Source organism: Perca fluviatilis, chromosome 18 (assembly GCF_010015445.1).
Source record: "Perca fluviatilis chromosome 18, GENO_Pfluv_1.0, whole genome shotgun sequence".
NCBI lineage: Eukaryota > Metazoa > Chordata > Actinopteri > Perciformes > Percidae > Perca > Perca fluviatilis.
The window spans coordinates 30,038,801-30,062,885 of record NC_053129.1 but is presented as its reverse complement, the minus strand read 5'-3'; the positions used below and the strand labels follow the sequence as shown (position 1 = coordinate 30,062,885).

Genomic DNA, 24,085 nt, shown 5'->3' with positions numbered 1-24,085 from the left:
GTGTAAACAGCTGTGTAACATTGCAATCTCTTTCTCTCTCTCTCCTCTCTCTCTCTCTCTCTCTCTCTCTCTCTCTCTCTGATGTTGTTTTTTGCAACACAAACTAACAAATAAGACGCCGACCTCTTAGTTAGAGAAGAAAAGCTGCAGCCGAAACAGTTTTTAATGTTTTTATTCTCTTTCCAGATTGGTGGTGGTTGTTCATCGTTGTCTTTGTGGCTGTTGCAGCGCTCCTAATAATCACTGTGGCTGTCATCAGATGGAAGAGAGCTAAAGGTGAGAACATTCACAGATGAAACAATTACCAACGAGATCTTTCAATAAACATTTTTATTGTGGATCCTAAAGTCAACTCTCTTTTGTCTCTTCAGGGAACAAAACTCAGACGGATGAAAACGTGGTGAGTTTTATGGCTGAGTTATCAAATGTCTGTACAGTCCAGCTCCTCTTTTTTAATTCGTAAAGACAGTGTAACAACAGTGACATACAAAGTAAATGACACATACAATACATAGATGTATGTACAGCATACATACAGCATACAACAGTTATGATGATGTGGTAAGAGGCAGAGTAAAGATACATGGTATGGTAATCAGCTCCTCTTTAAACGTGTCATCAAAATCTAAACAGCCTTCATAGAGCGTTTTTAAGAAGACTAGATCTAGACCACACATTACACCCAGTCCAAAGTTACACTCCCTGGTTTATAGATTTTAAAATGTATCTCTGAGAGCCACTCGGTGAGTCTGACTTCCTTCTGCGAGAGAAGACGTGGAGGAGTCTGATGATGCAGCTGGACGACACCACAATAGAACCCAATGAAGTCCCCACATGTTACTGAGCAGCCTTTATGTTGTCTCCTCTGTGCAGGCTGATCCTGAAGGTGGTGTTTCCTACGCCTCCATCGGCTACACCAAGAAGACCAACAGGAGAGCCCAGGTCAGCTTCTGATTGGTTACTGTGATGATGATGCTGTGTCATTATTGAGCAGTGTGTTGTGTTTAAGTGGCGCTGGATGTCATAATGTTGCATTATTCTGTTTCATATTGTGTAATTTACATGATGTCTTTTGTTTTCCAGGCTCGGGGTGGAGATGATGAGGAAGATGATGCAGTGACCTACAGCACCGTGAAAGCTCCCTCTTCCTCTGCTGCTGCTGCAGCCTCTGCTGATCTCAGCAACCTCTACGCCACTGTCAACAAACCCAAAAAATAAGACAGCATAGTTTAGTTACAGCTCGTATCATTAGTTATTTAACATTGATAATTAATACTGCTAAATGCTTTTTTTATTAGCCTGGGATTCTTTTTAGCATAATTTTTATAGCTGCAAAAAGCCTTTTAGTCCAGAAGGGGGAGCTGTAGGTTAACTAGTAGCACAATGTGAAATGGAGAAGTAATAATCAGTGCTGAAAGAAGTATTCACATCCTTCACTGAAGCAAAAGTATCAGGGGCAGAGTGAGGGGGTTGCTCTGGGGCTCCAGCCCCAAATGTCTGTCTCAAAAGCCCAAAATCTTTAAAGCTTTTTTATATTAATGAACGTCCGTTACATTCAAGCCATTGCCAAATGAGTTATTTCTCAGTATGGCTGTGTTCAGAAGATTGGGTTGTTCGGCGACATTCATGCGCAAAAAAATTGAGTGAAGATAATAACCTCTTCTGAAGAGTCCATCATGTTTTTTTAATCCTCTGTGTCCTCCTTGGCTACTAGTAACTGGGTGGAGGAGGGGTGGGGGTGGTGCGCGATCACGGAGGGTTTGTATCATGTGGACGCGCCGACAGTTTTGTTGTCATTACTTAGCCTACAATTCCTCATGGGGGCGACAGAAACTGCTCACTATACCTTTAAGGTTTTTAAATAACTTCAACTTTACCGTGTGATTGCCCCTTATGGTATGTGTCCATTGGTAAGCATCATTTTCACCCTTCCCATTTATTGTCTATGTGACGTTACTTTTGAGAAGCAGGGTGGTGAGATGCTCGTTCCTCATTTGCATAAAGTTGAATCCAGGCTACTTTATCCAAATGGCGAACTGACCAAGAGTTTATAATCTGACCTGAAATAAAGATAGATTGAGCAACTGTAGCTTATTTTTTGCACAAAATGTTTGCAGGAACAAATTTCGGTAAACTATTTTCGTAAAATAAGAGAAAGTTTTCCAAACAAGCCGCCCTATTGGTCTTTTAAGAACTTCAGGAGCAGACAACCCCAAGTGAAGTGTTCGTCCAATCAGGTCCAGCCACCGCGGCTGTGGGAGGGTGTAAACTGATAACTGCTAGTGGCGAGCCCACCAAACATCCAATCCCAGAGGAAAGAAAACTAGAAAAGAGCTCTCAAAAATGTATCATACATTTCTCCTAGACAACAATGAGGTTTGTGTGAGACCAAAATGAGATTATGGCTTATTTCTCCTGTTTCTCATGTTTTTCTCCTGGGAAAAAGCCTCACAAAATCTCAAATTAGTCTCCTTTTGAGTTTCAAAATAGATCTCATCAAGCTCTGAAATAAGTCTCAGATTTTCTCAAGTTGTGTGGCTCTTTTTGATCTCAGGCAGAGATATCAGAGAGCTCTCTTTATAAACTCAATCTAGTCACATCCTAGTCTCATTCGTGCATCTCATGCTGCACTCAGACAGAGCAAACAAAGAGCTCTCCACAAGCACTCTCTGAATTCTCATCCAGATGTATTGTTTTCTTTAAAAATTAAAAAAAATGAACTCAACTTGCTCATTGTAATGACGTTTATATGCTTGTCCATGACGAAAAACAAATTCCCATGACATTGAACGGATGTTTTGATATTTACATGGGGAAAATTGGGGCTACATAATGCAGACAAAAGCAAATTTAACAATATTTCAATATCAATAATATATCAATATTACTTACTCTTGAATAGGACAAATAGACATGGAAAACAGCTAATTGGTAACGAGGATGATAACTAGTTAGTCTGACATTAATATCACTCAGCTCCAAGTGTCTTTCAAGTTCATAAAATTATCACTTTCATGTAATGCAGTCATTTTAAACAAGGAGAAGACAGCATTTTAGTTGTATCAAAGCAAAATTGACCAACATTTTAGAACTGGCTCATAACTGGTGTAAATGTAGTATATTCAGATGTTTTTATCTTATGATACAGGGCCCTAAAGTGACCTTTTATTTGTGACAACAGATATGCCTACAATAATACCACTGCGAGATCACTAGTATTTGTTTTGGTATGGCATCACAATACAAATATGTCATGTTTGTCTATCAACTTAGACTTCTAATTTTCAATAGGAAATTTGAACTAGTTGCAAAAATCATGGGCTTCAAAACATGATCAGTCCCTTTCAAGTATGTTGGGAAATGTGCAGCAAACACGATTACCAGGCATTGAGGACAAATCAATAAACATCAACTTTCCCAAAATGCAAATACTGTCCTCTTTACAGGAACTTCTAGTAAGCTCATAATTACATGTGATTATGTTCAATAAATTATCTATTTTTGGTCAAAGCAATATCAAGCTTTATCCACTTCCGCTTTTGTGGTTGAACAAATTTAGCGCAAAAAGATGTAAACTTTGAACCAGCATCAGGACATTTCATTGGACAAGAGCACTGTCAATTACACATGCTGCATCTTGATTGGTTAATATGAAAAGTGGGCTGATTAACGTAAGGGGAACGCAGAGCGGCCAGGAGGAACACCACGGAGGAGAAAAGCACTCGCAAAAGGTAAAATACGTCTTTGCTAAGTATACTTTTGTAACAATTAGAAGGTACTTATTTGGAAATGAGTAAGTTTCACAAATAGTTTAGGAAACCTTTTGAAGAAAATGGTCCACATACTGTAGCTAGCTATATGGCACATACCTAGGGTGACCAGATTTCCTGAAACTAAAACCGGGACACTTTGTGCATGAACATACTGTTAGTGCTCGTGCACGCACACGCTTTTTTAACGTGAACATGTGCCAGCCTAGGTCAGACATAGACAGTAACTTCATTATTTTGATCATAGGCTCCTTATCTAATATAGATATAGATTTATGTTGAGATTTTTTGAAGTGTTATTTATTCCAATAACAGCAACGTAACAGCAACGTAATTAAAATGATTTATTGAAAGTTTTTAGCATTTAACACTTCATTTCCTGCATTCTGGTGAATTTTATGCACCTATTTCTACCTTTTTCTGAATCAATGTATGCTGCAAATATCTTTATTTAAAGAGAAACATATATTACAGTGCAAATATAAAAACATAATGGAATATATTGCAGTAAGGCTCTCAGGCATTCTGTATTGCTTTCAACTATTTATTCTCCTTTGGATCGACTTTTCTAATTATATCTGAGTCAGCACACATGTAGCCTAGGCATCATTTACTCTTCCCTCCTGTTTGGCGTCTTTTGTTGGGGAACTAACCTCCTTAAATGTGTATGTGACAATTATTCACCTCAATAATACATTAATTCATTTTAATTTATTAATAAACCCTGTTGTTGCTATTGTCTGGATTCTGATTGGCTAATGTTGCTATTGTCTGGATTCTAAATGGCTAACGTGGGCTTGAGCTTCTCGTTACACTGCCACCTACAGGTCTGGCGTGCTCTTGACTGCATTGACGGCATATACAGTGCCTTGCGAAAGTATTCGGCCCCTTGAACGTTTGCCACTTTGCCACATTTCAGGCCTCAAACATAAAGATATAAAACTGTATTTTTTGTGAAGAATCAACAACAAGTGGGTCCCAATTATGAAGTGGAACGAAATTCATTGGCTATTTCAAACTTTTTAACAAATAAAAACTGGAAAAGTGGGCGTGCAAAATTATTCGCCCCTTTACTTTCAGTGCAGCAAACTCTCTCGAGAAGTTCAGTGAGGATCTTTGAATGATCAAATGTTGACCTAAATGACTAATGATGATAAATAGAATCTAGCTGTGTGTAATCAAGTCTCCCGTAATAAATGCACCTGCTCTGTGATAGTCTCAGAGGTCCGTGTAAAAGCGCCAGAGAGCATCATGAAGAACAAGGAAACACACCAGGCAGGTCCGGAGATACTGTTGTGGAGAAGTTTAAAGCCGGATTTGGATACAAAAAGATTTCCCAAGCTTTAAACATCCCAAGGAGCACTGTGCAAGCGATAATATTGAAATGGAAGGAGTATCAGACCACTGCAAATCTATGAAGCCCGCGATCCCGTCCCTAAACTTTCAGCTCATACAATGAGAAGACTGATCAGAGATGCAGCCAAGAGGCCCATGATCACTCTGGATGAACTGCAGAGATCTACAGCTGAGGTGGGAGACTCTGTCCATAGGACAACAATCGCGCGTATACTGCACAAATCTGGCCTTTATGGAAGAGTGGCAAGAAGAAAGCCATTTCTTAAAGATATCCATAAAAGTGTCGTTTAAAGTTTGCCAAAAGTCACCTGGGAGACACACCAAACATGTGGAAGAAGGTGCTGTGGTCAGATGAAACCAAAATCGAACTTTTGGCAACAATGCAAAACGTTATGTTGCGCGTAAAAAGCAACACAGCTCATCACCCTGAACACACCATCCCCACTGTCAAACATGGTGGTGGCAGCATCATGGTTTGGGCCTGCTTTTCTTCAGCAGGGACAGGGAAGATGGTTAAAATTGATGGGAAGATGGATGGAGCCAAATACAGGACCATTCTGGAAGAAATCCTGATGGAGTCTGCAAAAGACCTGAGACTGGGACGGAGATTTGTCTTCCAACAAGACAATGATCCAAAACATAAAGCAAAATCTACAATGGAATGGTTCACAAATAAACATATCCAGGTGTTAGAATGGCCAAGTCAAAGTCCAGACCTGAATCCAATCGAGAATCTGTGGAAAGAACTGAAAACTGCTGTTCACAAACGCTCTCCATCCAACCTCACTGAGCTCGAGCTGTTTTGCAAGGAGGAATGGGCAAAAATGTCAGTCTCGATGTGCAAAACTGATAGAGACATACCCCGCGAGCTTTACAGCTGTAATCGCAGCAAAAGGTGGCGCTACAAAGTATTAACTTAAGGGGGCTGAATAATTTTGCACGCCCAATATTTCAGTTTTTATTTGTTTAAAAGGTTTGAAATATCCAATAAATTTCGTTCCACATCATGATTGTGTCCCACTTGTTGTTGATTCTTCACAAAAAATTACAGTTTTATATCTTTATGTTTGAGGCCTGAAATGTGGCAAAAGGTCGAAAAGTTCAAAGGGCATACTTTCGCAAGGCACTGTATACACGGGTACATATAAACAAACACTTTTCTGAAAACCGAGAGGTTGAAATGTCCGTTTATGAAAATAGCCGGCCACGTGTAAACGTAGCATGATACTGACTCTACTAGGCACACACACATGCACACATGCACACATACACACATACACACATACACACACACAAACGTTAGTTAACGAGTTAAATGAAGTTCAAATCCAGCTGCAATTGATGCAGGAAAATACATCAGACTAAAATGAAATAAGCCTTAATGATTCTTTTAGTTATTTCCAGTCTTGAACTAGTCCAGTAAAAGGTGACGAGTTGATCAGTGGAGTCTGATGGAGGCAGAAGTGTTGGTCAAACTCCATCAGGAGATCTGATGTTTTCATAGTTCACTGTATCATCATCTACATCATAACGCACCTGGAAAAAACAACACAACACAATCAAAGACACACTTTCCAATCCCAATCCCACTTCTCTGATCTGTAGGCGTCCACCGCCCCACATTTAGCTCAGGGAAATAAGAAATAAGTTAAAGACAACAAGGACATTTCATTACACTCATTACAGTGAGGAAGACAGACTGTGGTATTCATGTGATCTCAGGGAAATTAAAAATGAAGTTCATTTTACTTTGTATTGTCTATATTAATATTATTTAATATTCTAATTATTTAACAAAGTTGTAGTAAAAGAGATGAGGCACGATATAGATCTGTTAGTTTGGTTGTTTGAACATAAAACATTTTTATTTGCAGACTTTTTAGAACAAGCATGGGCTAAAATAAAGATGGCTTTGTATCGATGATTCTCTGTCTGGAAGGAACATTCCTTGTTTCTCTTTTTGGTGTCTGTATTTTGTTTTATAAATGAAATGTTAAGTTCTCATTCGTCCATTTAGGGGTTACACTATTGTGTTGTGGCTGCTGTAATATGTTTTCTTTATTCTTTGTGCAGAGTAGAGTATGTTGCACTAAGAAATATATATTTTTTTTCAGCGTATTGTTCAACATTTTTGATGCTTTCTTCAACATTTGTTCCTTTGTAAATGTTTTTAGAGCTTTGTCAGCATTTTGACGTTTTTGCCACTTTTTTGACAACAAAGGAGGGTTTAGGGAGATTGGAGAAGTCCATGTTGTCTCTTTTTCGACATTTTGGGCAATTTTTTTCCAAAGTTTTTTTGCAACCATTTTTTAATTACCGGGCAAAGTCCAGGTAATAAATTGCCAGAATTTTCTCTGTTATTTTAGTTAGTTAGTTTATTTTACAGATTTATTTCTCAGAGTGTGTGTGTGGACATTGTAGCAGAAGCTGTGGATGAAATGTAGTTTGTATTGGTGTCATGTAATTCTGAGTGGGATGGACCACTTAGTGGCATCACACCTAAATCAAATATAATAAATTAAAAAGATGCTTTTGTTACAATTGCATCAACTGTAAAAACATTTCATTATTTTGTTGTAAAAACTCACAGCGATTTCCTCCGTCTGTGTTTTCTTCTCTGAAAAGACAAGAGAAAGAGAGGACTTCAGTTTCCACAGTGAAAATCAGCTTCATCAAAACTTGTTGTTTCTAAGTTTGATCTGTGAATGTTCTCACCTTTAGCTCTCGTCCACATGTTGACCGCCACAACAATTATTATGAGAGCTGCTAAACCCACGGGCACAAAGAGGATCCTCCCCCAACCTGGAGAGAGAAGGACTACATCAGAGATATGTTTTAGATGGAGCTTTGAGACTTAAAAGAGGAGAGAGAGTTAACATTAAAGTGTCTAAATGTTCCACCACATCAATGTAAAGATACATTGTTATTTCATCATTTTAAAAGAGAAAAAGCAGATTAAACCAGATCTTATTAAAAGTATCCATGTCTTTGGTTGTTAGAAAGACTTGTACTCCAGCTTTATTCATGCTGTCACTGTGTTCTTCAAAATTATATCAATAATTTTCTTGATCACTTTATATTTTCTACTAGCCTACATTGAAAGGTCAGTTTTGGGTTTTCAGAAAGTAAGTAGGCATCAAGTAAAAATCGAAGGCACTCGTCTTTAGGAAAAATGTAAAATACCTTTAATCCATCTGGTCCATTCTCTCTAGAATAACCTTAAAAACATCACTTCAACGCGTTTCGGCGTCCAGTCTTCTTCAGGAAGTTACAGGCAAAAGATTGAAGTGAAACATTAACAAACACCAGCTAATCAGCAGGTGCAGACATTCAGTAATCAGGGTCAACCACTCTATAGTCTCACTTCGTCAGACCATCCACACGCTGTGGAGCAGAGGAGGGTCTGGCTACTCCATCCAGCATTCTGGGATGGGAGAAAAACATGCTCTGGTTTATTGGAATTTCTTTAAACCAGGGATCTTCAACAGGGGGTCTGGGACCCCTAGGGGGTCGTCAGAGTCAATGCAGGGCAGCCTCTAAACTAGTGTAAATATTTTAAAGTTTTTTCAAAAATGTAAAAAGGGTTACCATATATTCAACATATTATTAGCAAATATAAATCCCCACTGTACTGGCCTATAGTCAAGGTAGTTACTTAGGCCATTCACAGATGTGTGCCACATTCATAAAATCATGCCACCAATTATTAGGCTATTTAATAGCTCAGTATTCTATGCAAAAAAGGTATGTATACAGACTTTAGGCTGGCCTACAAGTTATGGTAGGGCCAGTTTAATATGCAACTTCATTTTATACTATATATGTAGTACGGGGTCCCTGCTACTTGTCTCTTTCAGTTAAGGGGTCCTTGGCTTAAAAAATGTTGAAGACCCCTGCTTTAACCCAATCACAATGGTCTTGGGCGGTGCTAAGCACCTGACAGAGCTGCTGTAAAACAGTCGTGGAACAGAAAACTCTGATTGGACAGATAGTCTAGCTAGCTGTCTGGATTTGCCCTGCAGAGATCTGAGGAGCAGGTAACCAGTCCTCAGAAATCCACCGGAGTTTAGAATTCCAACAAACAAAAACAAGCGGAAGGAAACGGAAATCGGTGAAAACAAAGAAAAACAAGAAAAAAACAAAATCTCATTGGTTAATTGATTCTATCATCTCCACGTATTGATCCTGGGATATTTGCCTTGGATTTTTCATTGATGCCTACTGTATTTGTTCCCCCTACCAAAAAGGACCGTCTTATTTTCACATATACTAGTTCCAAGAATCTCTTCTTTTTTCTTTTTCCATAGAAATCGCAAGAAGAAAAAAAACCAGAACAATAAATGAATAACTGAATAAAATAAAAACATATAAATGAGTTAAACATGAGAGAAGGTGACTGACAGGAAGAGAGAGAGAGATTGTAGAAACAGATCCATCAACATGTTGAGTCATAGAAATGGTGATAGGTGTAAACCGAGCCCTGGGTATCCTGCTCTGTCTTTGAGAAAATGAAAACTCAGATGGGCCGATCTGGAATCTTCTCCTTATGAGGTCATAAGGAGCAAGGTGACCTCCCCTTTCTCTGCTTTACCCGCCTAGAGAATTTGGCCCACCCATGAGAGAGAGAGACATCATGGCTTTCAAACCAGCAAAGTGGCAGTTGGTCAAGGCCACACCCCCAGCCTCCACCTTGTCCCCCCCTCTCTCCTCGTCAATAGCTACAGACAGAAATGACACATCCTAAGGAAAACTCATTGTGAGACTGGCTCTAGTGGCTGTAATTCTGCACCAAGGCTGAATTTCGGGAAAGAGACTTCAGATACAGTATTAGGGGACCACTAAGGTCTATATAAAAGAGACTTCAGATACAGTATTAGGGGACCACTAAGGTCTATATAAAAGAGACTTCAGATACAGTATTAGGGGACCACTAAGGTCTATATAAAAGAGACTTCAGATACAGTATTAGGGGACCACTAAGGTCTATATAAAAGAGACTTCAGATACAGTATTAGGGGACCACTAAAGTCTATATAAAAGCATCCAAAGAGCACCATGTCATGGGACCTTTAAAACTTCAAATCCATAAAATAAACTTATATTTTAGGTAATTATTCTCATCAGTTTGAAGTAACTTCAAACAACTCAACATGTTCTCACCTGGTTTCTCACCTGAGGACTGAGGGCTGAAGGGAAACTCCTGCACTTTGTTTCCTTCAGTCACTACACACCTAAAGAGCTGATACCTTGATGTGTAACTAAAATGAGAAGTAGGAAAGGTTACAGAGGAGGAGCAGGGAGACTGTGATGTCTTCATCTGTTGGTTATTAAATTTACTGACATCTTGACTCTTAAACAGCCACTTCACTTTGTGTTTACATCGTTCATATGTCGACACAGAGCAGTGTAACGTCACCTCATCACTGTCCTGATGTTCCGTCACTGGTGAAGATGGAGATATTGTGAGAGAAAGACAACAAGAGTAAAATTAACTGATTAGCTTCATCACTGTAATCAGGATTATTGTAATGTTACAGTATATTGTTCTAACTAAAAAGTTTGAAAATATGACGATGTAAATACTCACTGGTAACAACCAACAGAATAACAGCAGTGTGTTGTGATCTAAACTGTGCACATCCATAATGACCAGCATCCTCCTCTGTGACCTTCTTTATAACCAGAGAACATTTCTCTGTAACACTCAGTCTGTCTGATTTAACTTTGGCTTTTTCAACAATCCTCCCATCAAGAAAAAGACGTACTGCTGCTGTGCGTCTTGAATCAGTGAAGATCCAGTGAGTACTGTCACAAACCAGACTGTCTATTTGACAAGACAAAGTGACTTCATCTCCAACTCTGACAATGGAGGAGCTGATAAATGGTCCTGTTGCTGCCGCTGAGAAGATGACAGTAAAATTTAAATATTAAAGACAAGTAAAAGTATGAATACTAAAGTCACTGTGAAGAAAATGTTAAATAAAACAAAAGTTAGCATTTCTGCCTCATCGTGGCTTCACGTTGATTCACTTTACTTGAAAACAAACACACTACTTGTCTGTCTTGGTTAAATGAAGGTTAGGTAAAAAAGTAACAATGATATTAATAAATGACCTTTATTAATGTTTAAATTATTCATATTCATGCTATACGTTCTTACCTGTAAACTGAAGCACCAGTATCAGAAATAAAGAGGTTTTAGTCCATCTGAATTCAGCCATCGTGTCTCTCTGTCTCTCTCTGCTTCTTCTTTTTGGAAGTCTCTGAACTAGTTGCTTCTTAAAGACAAATGTTGTATCAACTTCCTCTAAACAGCAAGGTGTCACTTCCTCATCCTTCCTTTCATGTCAGTTGGACTCTCTAAAGTGACCCAGTCAAATTTGTGTCACTTCCTGTTGCTTTATTTACTTTCATCAAAACATAGAAAATAAACTGAACAGTGATGAAGACACATTAAAGTGACTAACAGTAGAAGTTAATCAAGGCCAACATTAGTTATGCTCACTTACATTTAAAGCTGCCATAATATATATTTTATTTTTACCAGAGGTGGAATGCTCCACTTTACATTACATGTCATTTAGCTGACGCTTTTTATCCAAAGCGACTTACAATTGCTATATATGTCAGAGGTATCGACATAGCCATGTTGCATACAACGACATTCGTTTGCGGGTGAAAATAACAAAATATTATTATGTGCCTTTTGTTTAGACGGCAATGGTGTTTTTTGGGGGCTTAAAAACGTGAAACCATCCTCCAGAGTGGAAATCTTAAAATCGCTCCACCGTCGCGTTCCCGTCCAAAAAGTAAAAACACAAAAGTCTGCTCCGATCAGCTCACGGTGGCTCTCGTCGCGTATGCGTTTACGTCACAGGCATGCGCCAGTACAGGAAAATAACAACAAATTACTACAACGACGGATTACTGCTGAAGAAATTCGGTCCATATGTCTATATATTTTGACTGACCTTTGTGGCTTTGTAATCTAAGTTTATTTGGAGCAATAACTCCTCCTCCTCGTCTGTCCAGACAAAATTGTCAGCTTTTATTGTTCGCTTCGCCATGTTTTGGTTTCGCGCTACTAGGGAGAGAAGTAGAAGGAAGGTTCTAGCAGGTAAGTGGACTTGGTGGTGTTGTGTGTCAGTGCTTCACCCTACCACCTAGCTGCCTGGTGTGCATACTACATCGAATTGCACACACTTTTGTGTCACCATATGCACGCAGATTTCCCCCCCAAAACGCTTGTCTAAACGCGGAAGAAAAAGTGAGAACGCAACGCCACTTTTGCGTTTTCTCTTCAGATTGTTTCTGTCTAAACATAGCCTGAACCCAGATCTCCCACACCAAAGGCATGTGTCATATCCACTGCACCATCACCCCCCCACACTTTAACTTTATAGTTCTCCTCCACTACATCTCAGAGGCAAATATTGTACTTTTTACTCCACATTATTTGTCTGACAGCTTTAGTTACTTTTCATCCCCTTCCTGTCCAGTGAAAACCACGTATCTCCAGATGTGTTGATGTTGAATGTTTGTGATAAACTGAGGGATGAAGTGTTCCTTCATGTGTTGAGAAAATCCTCCTCCTTCTTAATCTAAATAAAGTCTTTAAAAAGCCTTGCGGATCAGCTTAAAAATACATCGTCACAAAGCTGAAGACAGGGCTGTTTTTCTGACACCATGAAAAGTTTTAAAACTTTTTAGAGATAAGTGGTTCTCACAGGACAGTGACTCTACAAACATATGATGATATTTTAGAATATGATGCATTAGTGTAGATAAAACTACCCAACAGTATATAAAGGAGTTAAAATGAGCACAACCTTAAACATCTACAGCAGTAAAATGAAACATACACATTAATGCAGCAGTAATATTAATCCAAAAACATAAAATATAATAGGAAACACGGACAGGGAACATTTGACTGCATAATGAGTACTTTTACTTTAAGTATATTTAGCTGATAATACTCACATACTTTTCAGGGGCAGAGCCAGATGTTGTAAACCTTTGGGGCTCAGTCCAAACCTAGGCCGCTTACGGCAGCTATATGAACTATTTTTCAAGCCATTTGATAATAGAATGCCTAAAAATCTGTATGTCATTTGGGGAAAACATGACAGTTGCCAAGGAAAATAATCATCCTGTAGCCGAGATCATATTTTGTATCTAATTCTTCTCCAACTGTCTTCATCATTTTGAAACCAGAACACAACAAATGTTGAAGATGACTCATTTTTACTTCTGCCTCCTAAAAACAGGCATTCATTGTCTGATGTTTCTATTTTGAAGTTACATAACATAGGGTAGGATTTTGACGTAATCAGCATTACTAATCCTAAAACCTATTTTTAGTAGAGTTCACAGATTGAACAGCCATATTTCCCCAGTGATAGAACTCTTCTTCATTGGTTTGGCGCTCCAGTCAGAGAGACTGATGGTTGGTTTCTCTGTGGTGTTTTCTGACGGCAGGGACCCCCGCTTCCCAGCATTGGACGCTTGGTGGGCTCGCCACTACCAGTTATCAGTTTACATCCTCCTACAGCCACGGTGGCCTGACCTGATTGGACGAACGCTTCACTTGGGGTTGTCTGCTCCTGAAGTTCAAGTTCTTAACACACCAACAGGGCGGCTCGTTTGGAAAACTTTCTCTTATTTTACGAAAATAGTTTACCGAAATGGGTTCCTGCAAACATTTTGTGCAAGAAATAAGATGCAGTTGCTGAATCTGTCTTCATTTCAGATCAGCAATGGTCAGATTATAAGATCTTGGTTAGTTTGCCATTTGGATAAAGTAGCCTGGATTCAACTTTATGCAAATGAGGAGTTAGCAACTCGTCGCCCTGCTTCTCAAAAGTCGAGCCATGCTACCAGTATACATTGCGCCGCTGCTCACATAAACAATAAATGGGAAGGGTGAAAATGATGCTTGCCAATGGATACATACCATAATGGGCAATCACACGGTAAAGTTGAAGTTATTTAAAAACCTTAAAGCTATAGTGCATAGTTTCTGTCGCCCACATGAGGAATTGTAAGTAATGACAACAAAACTGTCCGTGCATCCACATGATACAAGCCTTCCGTCATCGTGCACCACCCCCACCCCTCCTCCACCCAGTTACTAGTAGCCAAGGAGGACACGGAGGATTAAAAAAACATGATGGACTCTTCAGAAGAGGTAATCATCTTCACTCAATTTGTTTGCGCGCAAATGTCGCCGGACGACCCAATCTTCTGACCATAGCCATACTGAGAAATCCAGAGAGAGTTGTTTGGAGCTGATAGTCTTGATTAGCTTTGTAACAACTCATTTGGCAACGGCTTGAATGTAACGGACGTTCATTAATATAAAAAAGTTATGCACTAAAGAAAGCTTTAAAGATTCTGGGCTTTTGAGACAGACATTCGGGGCTGGAGCCCCAGAGCAACCCCCTCGTTCTGCCCCTGATACTTTTACTTCAGTAAAGGATGTGAATACTTCTTTCAGCACTGGTTATTACTTCTCCATTTCACATTGTGCTACTAGTTAACCTACAGCTCCCCCTTCTGGACTAAAAGGCCTTTTGCAGCTATAAAAATTATGCTAAAAAGAATCCTAGGCTAATAAAAAAAGCATTTAGCAGTATTAATTATCAATGTAAAATAAGTAATGATAGAATTTGAAACTACACTGTGCTGTCTTATTTTTTGGGTTTGTTGACGTTGGCGTAGAGGTTGCTGAGATCAGCGGAGGCTGCAGCAGCAGCAGAGGAAGAGGGAGCTTTCACGGTGCTGTAGGTCACTGCATCATCTTCATCATCATCTCCACCCCGAGCCTGGGAAACAAAAGACAACACGTAAATTACACAATATGAAACAGAATAATGCAACATTATGACATCCATCACCACATAAACACAACACAATGCTCAATAATGACACGGCATCATCATCACAGTAACCAATCAGCAGCTGACCTGGGCTCTCCTGTTGGTGTTCCTGGTGTATCTGATGGAGGCGTAGGAAACACCACCTTCAGGATCAGCCTGCACAGAGGAGACAACATAAAGGCTGCTCAGTAACATGTGGGGACTTCATTGGGTTACCCACTGGGTGTAATGTGTGATCTAGATCTAGTCTTCTTAAAAACGCTCTATGAAGGCTGTTTAGATTTTGATGACACGTTTAAAGAGGAGCTGATTACCATACCATGTATCTGTACTCTGCCTCTTACCACATCATCATAACTGTTGTATGCTGTATGTATTTGTCTTTATTGTCTGTCGCTACCTGTACATACATCTATGTATTGTATGTGTCATTTACTTTGTATGTCACTGTTGTTACACTGTCTTTACGAATTAAAAAAGGGGAGCTGGACTGTACAGACATTTGATAACTCAGCCATAAAACTCACCATGTTTTCATCCGTCGGTGTTTTGTTCCCTGAAGAGACAAAAGAGAGTTGACTTTAGGATCCACAATAAAAATACATATTTATTGAAAGATCTCGTTGGTAATTGTTTCATCTTTGAATGTTCTCACCTTTAGCTCTCTTCCATCTGATGACAGCCACAGTGATTATTAGGAGCGCTGCAACAGCCACAAAGACAGCGATGGTCCACCACCACCAATCTGGAAAGAGAATAAAAACATTAAAAACTGTTTCGGCTGCAGCTTTTCTTCTCTAACTAAGAGGACGGCGTCTTATTTGTTAGTTTGTGTTGCAAAAAACAACATCGGAGAGAGAGAGAGAGAAAGAAATTGCAATGTTACACAGCTGTTTACACTTTCTTTTAGTAACTCTAGACTTATTGTAGGCTATGTACATTTTTGTTGTTATTTTACACTTGCTTTGGCAATGTTAACATGTTTCTTATGCCAATCAAACCCCTTTGAATTGAATTAAATTACAGTTTTTTTCGATTGCTAAACGACAGTGGGCACAACTGGAGTCACATGTGCAAAACTCTAACTCCAGTCTGCACAGCAGCAGTTCATGTGGACCAAACTCTAGTTGATTTTTCATTGCTTGAACACAGTTTTCAAAACTCTACACACTTATCCCATGACTTTAACCACAACGTGCACAACACTGTAGATTTACAGCACTTTGTTCAAATGCTAACACACTGCTGTCAAAACTGTTAACCACACATTCAAAACAGAATAGATTCCAGTCTGGTGTCTATCAAACACTGCTGATTGGAATTTTAGCTGAAAGCCTAAGCAGGTGTCTAGTTATAGACTAGTTAGTGAACATATACAGTATTTATACAGAGAAAGCTCAGAAAGCCTTTTTTTGTATACAAACACCAAATAAGAATGAAACAATTATACACTGTACTGTTTGAGAGAAACTGGTAAAAGGGCAAAGATACCAACATGTCCAGGTAAGCTGTCTGAGGTTATATACACAGCTATACGCTATATCTTTACTATAGTAAAACTGCGTTCTTACTGTTTTTCAGAAAGTAATGGAGGTGAAAGCATTGGAAACACCACATTCATTTGTATTTAGAGATGATGCAGACATCCAATGCGATGAAGAAAACGTGCGAGAGAGGCAGGATTAGTCACTATTCTTTGGTACTGTTACGTATGTACCTTTAGTTTTTCCCCCAGTAATTCCATGAATTACTAGAGACAAAATACTTGATTGAAGAAAACTGCTGATTTTCATTCCTTCTTGTTTCCTTATGTAAAAATTGGTAGGCTACACAATCTATATTTTTTCCTTAAATAAACTGTTGAATAGTGTCAAGTCACTCAAATTGTTCAAACTGTAAAGATGAAAAAGTTTGTAATTTCTGTATTGGTGTTTGATGCTAGTGTTTTTACCCTCAGTGTGTTCTGAGTGACAGTGTGTGTTATCTCAGTGAGGACTGTGCATAGTGTGTGGCTGCACTGAGCCTGTTTTGAGACGTGTGTTAAGAGTTGTGTTGCTTTGATGTGAACTGTTTAGCTCAGGTGACTGCTGGTAATGCAGACTGTAGTTTGAGTTTTGCACGTGACTCCAGTTGTGCCCACTGTTGTTTAGCAATTGGAAAAAACTGTAAAAAGAGGGTGAGAGAGAGAGAATACACATTATATCCATTTAATCAATTACATATCTCAATGCTTTAATATATCAGTACAAAAAGCCTATATTATGTTTTGAAAAACCGATTCATAAAGATACATAAATATAGAGACGCTAGTTTTGTTTTTAGTATTGACTGCAGATACTGCTGTGTTGGTACCTGCTTTAATGCTGCTCTCAGTTGTTGTTATTGATTCTGGTGTTGCTGTGGTGGTGATGGTTGTGGTTGGTTTTGTTGTTGTTGTTGTGGTGGTGGTGGTTGTTGTTGGTTTTGTTGTTGTTGTTGTGGTGGTGGTTGTTGTTGTTGGTTTTGTTGTTGTTGTTGTGGTGGTGGTTGTTGTTGTTGGTTTTGTTGTTGTTGTGGTGGCGGTGGTTGTTGTTGTTGGTTTTGTTGTTTTTGTGTCCTCACCTGAACAGATGAACACAACTCAACAAACTGTTGTAATATTAAAACTTCAAATCCATAAACATATTTTAGCTCATTTCGTGAGTGACTTTAAACAGCTACAGTTTCAACAGGTCCGTTGAACAGCTCGTTCCAGAACAGCTGATTTGAGTTGGTTCAATCAACAATGAGTATGTTCACTCAGGGTTACACGCGTGCACATAAGGCAGTATGAATGGAGCCATGATTCTACGATTCACCATGGTAACAACCACAAACAAACAGGTCGGCGAAAATACTCATGCGCACAAACAGCGAGTTTGAACCTACTGTCTATGGTTTGAACATGCATTTCGTTAAAAAAGCAAGACAGCGGTTGCTGCTGCAAAAGAGAGAGAATTGTTGTGGGAGAAAATTGCTGCTCGAGTCGATGCGTACGCATTCACAGTGTATTAATTTCATATTTAATCACAGTTAACTTATCATATTACTGGTGAAAACTGGAATTGTATTACACCTATAATTTCATTTGGGTGCAATCCTGTGGGCGAAAAAGTAAGCTATACTAATCCCATTCTGAGGCTGCAGCACCATGATCATTAACAGAACTATAATTTATAATCATTTATTTCTTTTTAATGGCTCTACTGTCCAGGGAACACTACAAAAACGTTTAAAAAACGTTTCAGAGCGAGTCACACTTTTCTGACGGCTCTGCATACGGTGGCTTTACTATTACAGTATGATCCACTACACTGTTATAAAGAAAACTGCCGTTTGCAAAAAACGTAATGCGACACAAAGAATCTGCTGGGATGTTAAAGCCTGTCCACGATGGTTGATGTTAGTGATATGAGGATAAGGTATCTACATATCTAATGGACTGTCATAAAAAATACCTCTCAAATCGGTTATGTGGAAATGAAAATACATCTACAGTCAGGACGTAAACTCTCTGTGAATTAATACAACTTTTTCATCAATGGGATTGTCGACAAAAGGACAAGACATGTTTGAGAAAAAAACGTTTTATAATCTGCCTAACATAAACCGATAAGTTTTTTTATTCATGCAGATAACAAACTGCATTAAAATGCGTCTGATACAGACTGAATGAATGAATGAGGAAATGAGTTTCTCCTCCCTGGTTTCTTGAAGAAAACCTGCTCCCGACCAGGTTAGGTTCACAGGCTCAGTTACCATAGTAACTGACTCCGAGGTTAAGTTACCTCTCTTTCTGAAACAGAAAACCCAGAGTTTCCCTCATCTCAGGGTTAACAAACTCAGAGTTTTAACCCTGAGATGAGGGAAACTCTGGGTGTTTCAGAAAGAGAGGTTAATCAAACCTGAGAGAGAGAGGTATCTCCAGTCCGTTTCAGAAAGAGACGTAACTTAATTAACTAAAACTAAATTAAAGTAACTTAACATTCTTTTCATTGGATCACTTGCTGGTGACGATGCAGCCTGTGGGCGGGCTTAAGAGTCCACACGTGGGGTAGAAGCCACTGATTGGCTGAGAAGCTTTCACTCAAAGCTTTTCTCGGGCTGCTTATTGGATGAACTGCTAGAATGAAAATCACTCACAACTCACTATAGGCCTGGGTCAAAATGGGCGGGCCCAGGCCTAAAATGGGTGGGCCCAGGCCCATCCGGGCACAATAGAGCTTGGCTTATACAGAGCTCAACAGTCCCGCCCACAGCGGGTTCCAGAAGTAAAAACACAATGCAATTTCTCCATTGACAAATTGGAGTATAAGCCATAAAATGATAACCGTCCATGGTAGACTTAAAACCAGCATGCTGACGTGACTAAGTGATTATATATGATTATATAGACGCCAAAAATCATGGGGCACCAACCTTGTTTTGAGATAAACATCTTTTATTCGCGATGTCTTGGCTAAGTACTTCATTACCCACAATCCTGAACAATCCCACAATCCCACAGACGTAAACAGAGAGTTTACGTCAGGAGATGATATTGAGTCACTCCGGAGCAGATACGCAGAGCTTCTATTTTTGACGGACGCCGGAGAGCTCCGCAGCAATTCAGCACACGGCAGATAGTGCGGGACAGGAAGTCGAGCACAGAAACAAAATAAATATCCGGTTATATAGATGTATTTTCCTTTCCACATAACCGATTAAGAAGTATTTTTTTTATGACAGTCCATTAGATATGTTGATACCTTATCCTCATATCACTAACATCAACCATCGTGGACAGGCTTTAACATCCCAGCAGATTCTTTGTGTCGCATTACGTTTTTTGCAAACGGCAGTTTTCTTTATAACAGTGTAGTGGATCATACTGTAATAGTAAAGCCACCGTATGCAGAGCAATCAGAAAAGTGTGACTCGCTCTGAAACGTTTTTTAAACGTTTTTGTAGTGTTCCCTGGACACATACCAGTGAGAGAAATTAAAAAGAAATAAATGATTATACATTATAGTTCTGTTAATGATCATGGTGCTGCAGCCTCAGAATGGGATTAGTATAGTTTACTTTTTCGCCCGCAGGATTGCACCTAAATGAAATTATAGGTGTAATACAATTCCAGTTTTCACCAGTAATATTATAAGTTAACTGTGATTAAATATGAAATTAATACACTGTTAATTACGCATTGACTCGAGCAGCAATTTTCTCCCACAGCAATTCTCTCTCTTTTGCAGCAACAGCCGCTGTCTTGCTTTTTTAACGAAATACATGTTCACACTCGCTGTTTGTGCGCATGAGTATTTCCGCCGACCCGTTTGTTTGTGGTTGTTACCATATATTGTGAGAAAAAGACAACAAGAGTAAAATTAACTTCATCACTGTAATCATAATTATTATGTTTCAGTATATTGTTCAAATAACACAATTTGAAAACATTATGATGTAAATACTCACTGGTAACAGACAGATCAACCGTAGTATCTGGACCTTGTTGTTGTCCTGATCTGAACTGTCTGCAGGTGTAACGACCAGCATCCTCCTCTGTGACCTTCTTTATAACCAGAGAACATTTCTCTCTAACACTCAGTCTGTCTGATTTATCTCTGGCTTCTTCTTTAATCTGCCCGAGTTCAAACAGCGCCACTGTGTTTCCTGAACGACTGAAGAGCCAGGTAGTACTGTCACACTTTCTCTGACCGTCTATCACATGTTCACAAGGCAAAGTGACTTCATCTCCAGCTCTGACAGTGGAGGAGAGGAGATGGTTTCCAGCTGCTGCTGTTAAGAAGATGAGAGAAAATAAATGTCTGTTGTGTGCATAGTGTGACGATTTTTTCTTAACCCTTGTTTTCAAAGAGTTCACTAAACTCACCATGTTAAAAACAAACAGATTTGTCTTGAAGTAAAATGTAGCTAACAAAGTAAATTCAATAATTATGATACATTTAATTGTTGCAATGTGCCTTCCATATATATATATATATATATATATATATATATATGATATAAGGCTTCTTACCTGTAAAGTGAAGCAGCGGTATCAGAAATAAAGACATTTTGATCCATTTGAACTCTTCCATCGTGCTTCTCTGTGTCTCTGCTTCTTCTCTCTCTCGTTCTGATGCTCAGAACTGTTTCTAAAATAGTGCTTTAGTCGAGAGATGCTGCACCTACTTCCTGTAATTAGGATGATGTCACTTCCTCATAATAACTTTTAGGGTTAGGGGTAGGCTGTTTGAATCTCTTATAAACGCCAAACAGCCGAAAAAGTTTTTTTCAATTTTCACTTTTCCATATTTGACACGTAGTTTCTGCGTTCATTGATCCAATCTAACGCTGCAACAAACAAACTGTATTAATCTCATTTTGAGTCTGGTGTTCACACTGTGTCCAGTCCCACGGTGTATTTGTGACACTGACGTGTTTTAAACCTAAAAGAAGAAGAAGACCACTGAGGAAGTTGAGCGTGTGAAGATTGTTAGTTGGTGGTTTGTTTCTGAGAACTGAAGGAGGAGTGTTTGGGTGAGAATGTGGGTAACACCAGCAGCAGAGCTCTGCAGGTTTTACCCTCTAATGAGGACCAGATAAACATCAGAAACACACAGACAGTCCACACTTTATTAGGACAAAGAGACACGTATTGAGTTGTGTTGAAAACTACTTTAACCCCTGGAAGGTTTGGGCTCACTGAGACTAGTTTCAACAAACGGTTAAAACACTGATGAGAGTCCTGACTGAACTGAGTGAGGCGACTGGGACAGGAGAAAAAGTCAGAGGACATCTGGTGGACAGGAAGAGAATGGCAGTGAACTGGTTTGAGGAAGTGTGAATGTGTCTGGAGGGACAGAGAGGCAGAATGGGACACACTGCAGAGACGACTAGTTGGACGTTTAAGATGTGTGAAATGTTTTTACATCAATATTAGATCACAGTAGGAGGTCGTGTGCATCCAAAACATCTGAACGTAGCCTGAGTTATTATATTTCTGTTGATTGTCAGGTCAATTTGGGTGCATTTCTATCTGTTTTTTAGACATATTTGAAACTAACAAACAGCGTATTTGTTCCCTTAAGGGATTGTCCTTTGGGTCGGCCAGCTCAAACATAACTCAGACTAGTCCACCCATTTAGATAGATATATAGATAGATAGATAGATAGATAGATAGATAGATAGATAGATAGATAGATAGATAGATAGATAGATAGATACTTTATTTGTCATTCTCACAACACAGATGAGGAGAATGAAATAAGAACTCAGGTCTCGGTGTTGACCAACAACTATAGTGGTTAATAAATAATTAAAAACATCCCTTCATAAGCCCTATCCTACTTAAAACAGTTACATTTTAATAAAATAATTCAAAAAGACAGAATCAGAATAGCATCAAGTAAGTAAATAAATAAAGTGCAGTGCTATTTCTTGAGACTCGAAGGCATGGTGCTTGAAGTGGAAAAAAAAAAAAAAAGGTGCCAGTACTCTCTTGCATTGGCAAATCATTATGACATTTGAGATTTATACAGTGAAAAACAAAACTTGGAGATACTGCTGGTACAACAACAATGTATTGTTATTTATTAACAACATAAATGTATGTAACAAGTCGTGTGTGTGTGTATGTGTGTTTCTCTTGACAGCTGTTGTAAAATGGTGCTGCGGCTCCTTTAAGAGAGCTCAGTGTATGTGTGTGTGTGTGTGTGTGTGTGTGTGGAAAGGGGGCAGACATATTTCGGTGGGGACGGTGTAAAAACGGTGATGATCGTTGTTACACATTAAACCACGTTAAGCTTTTTCATGTTAGGACTTATAAAGCCCATGAGAACCGTGGGGAGTCAACCCACATGTGAAAATGTGAAGCAGAAACGCTTAATGTCAGATAACGTAATATAAACATAATAATTGGACTTTGGGTTCGATTTTTTTGACAGTTTTCAGTGGTTATGAGGAACAATATTAAAGAGACATTTGGTAATCATTGATCATTGTTTATGTAGCCTATATTAAACCACGTTTTTATTCATTATAAGCTACAGGACGCCTCTTTCAAAACATGAGCTGCGCGAAAGAGAAAAAAAGCGTAATTTATTGTACCAGCACTTCTGGAAATGTAGCCTACTTCCGAATGCGTCTCTGTCCACAGCACATTTCAAACCAAACTGACGCCCATAGGGCAGAGGAGAAATACAGAGAGGAAGCAGCTGCTAGACATGTATGTTGTACACAGAGTGTGCGATGTCCGAAACAAACTCGACACACTTCTTTTTAGTTCCTAGGTTTTCAGCAGTGATAAATCTGTTACGGTCATCAGACAGCTTTTCCGAACTACCGTCCGTGGCTAAGCGAACATCTGATAGGGTTGGCCGACTGCTTGCCTTTACGTGATTTGTCAAGATCCGAGGTAAATCACGTAGTGCCGTCTGGGTAGTGTAGTTTATGTAACGTTAGGCTCAATCTGTCTGACACTGACGCTTTCTCTGATAGTGGTAGAGTACCGGCTACATGCGAGAAGTAGCGGTACACGGGGCTGGACTGGCATACCGGGCATTTTCCCGGTGGGCCGACGCACTTTTGGGCCGAATCGCTGATATAAATAGGCTTTTTTCTTTTTTTTTTGGCTGCGCCGGCCCATAAAGAACTCACAGCGGCCCATTGGTTAATTTTCTTTATTGGCACTGGCCTGATCCAATTAAATTGAAAATGCTAGCAGTTAGCCTGTTGGGTAGCTGAAAGGTCTGTGTGATCTATAACATCAGTTAACAGTAAACAGTTTTTAAAGTTGCTAAGCCAATATTAAGCAAAATAGTAATAACAACAATAATGGCAATACAATATCAAATATCAATAATAAAAAATAATAAAAATACCATAAATATACAAATCTTAACTCTAAGAATGAATTAATTATTTACGTGTAAGCTCAACAGATAAGTCTTGAAGGATCCAAAACTAGGCAACTCACATCATAGAATGCACGCATATTTTAAGAGGACTATCTGCAGGGAATGGGTCTGACCAATCACGGTGGGTGTGGGCTGCCTGGGCCAAAAATGCCAGGGCCG

At 39.1% G+C, this 24,085-nt stretch overlaps 1 protein-coding gene and 1 long non-coding RNA gene across 3 annotated transcripts in view; both read right to left on the bottom strand.

Annotated features, from left to right (window-relative positions):
* Positions 1-24,085, bottom strand: part of LOC120546869 — a 54,114-nt gene that overhangs the window by 20,178 nt on the left and 9,851 nt on the right. The gene's annotated exons all lie outside the window — the stretch shown is intronic.
* LOC120546872 lies at positions 6,462-8,528 on the bottom strand. Of its 2 annotated transcripts, none has more exons than XR_005636970.1 (4): positions 8,310-8,528; positions 7,842-7,943; positions 7,715-7,743; positions 6,462-6,662 (listed from the first exon to the last, which is right to left on the bottom strand). It is a non-coding gene; the product is annotated as an uncharacterized LOC120546872 (long non-coding RNA). The 2 variants fall into 2 exon arrangements; XR_005636971.1 differs by having other exon boundaries at positions 7,842-7,928.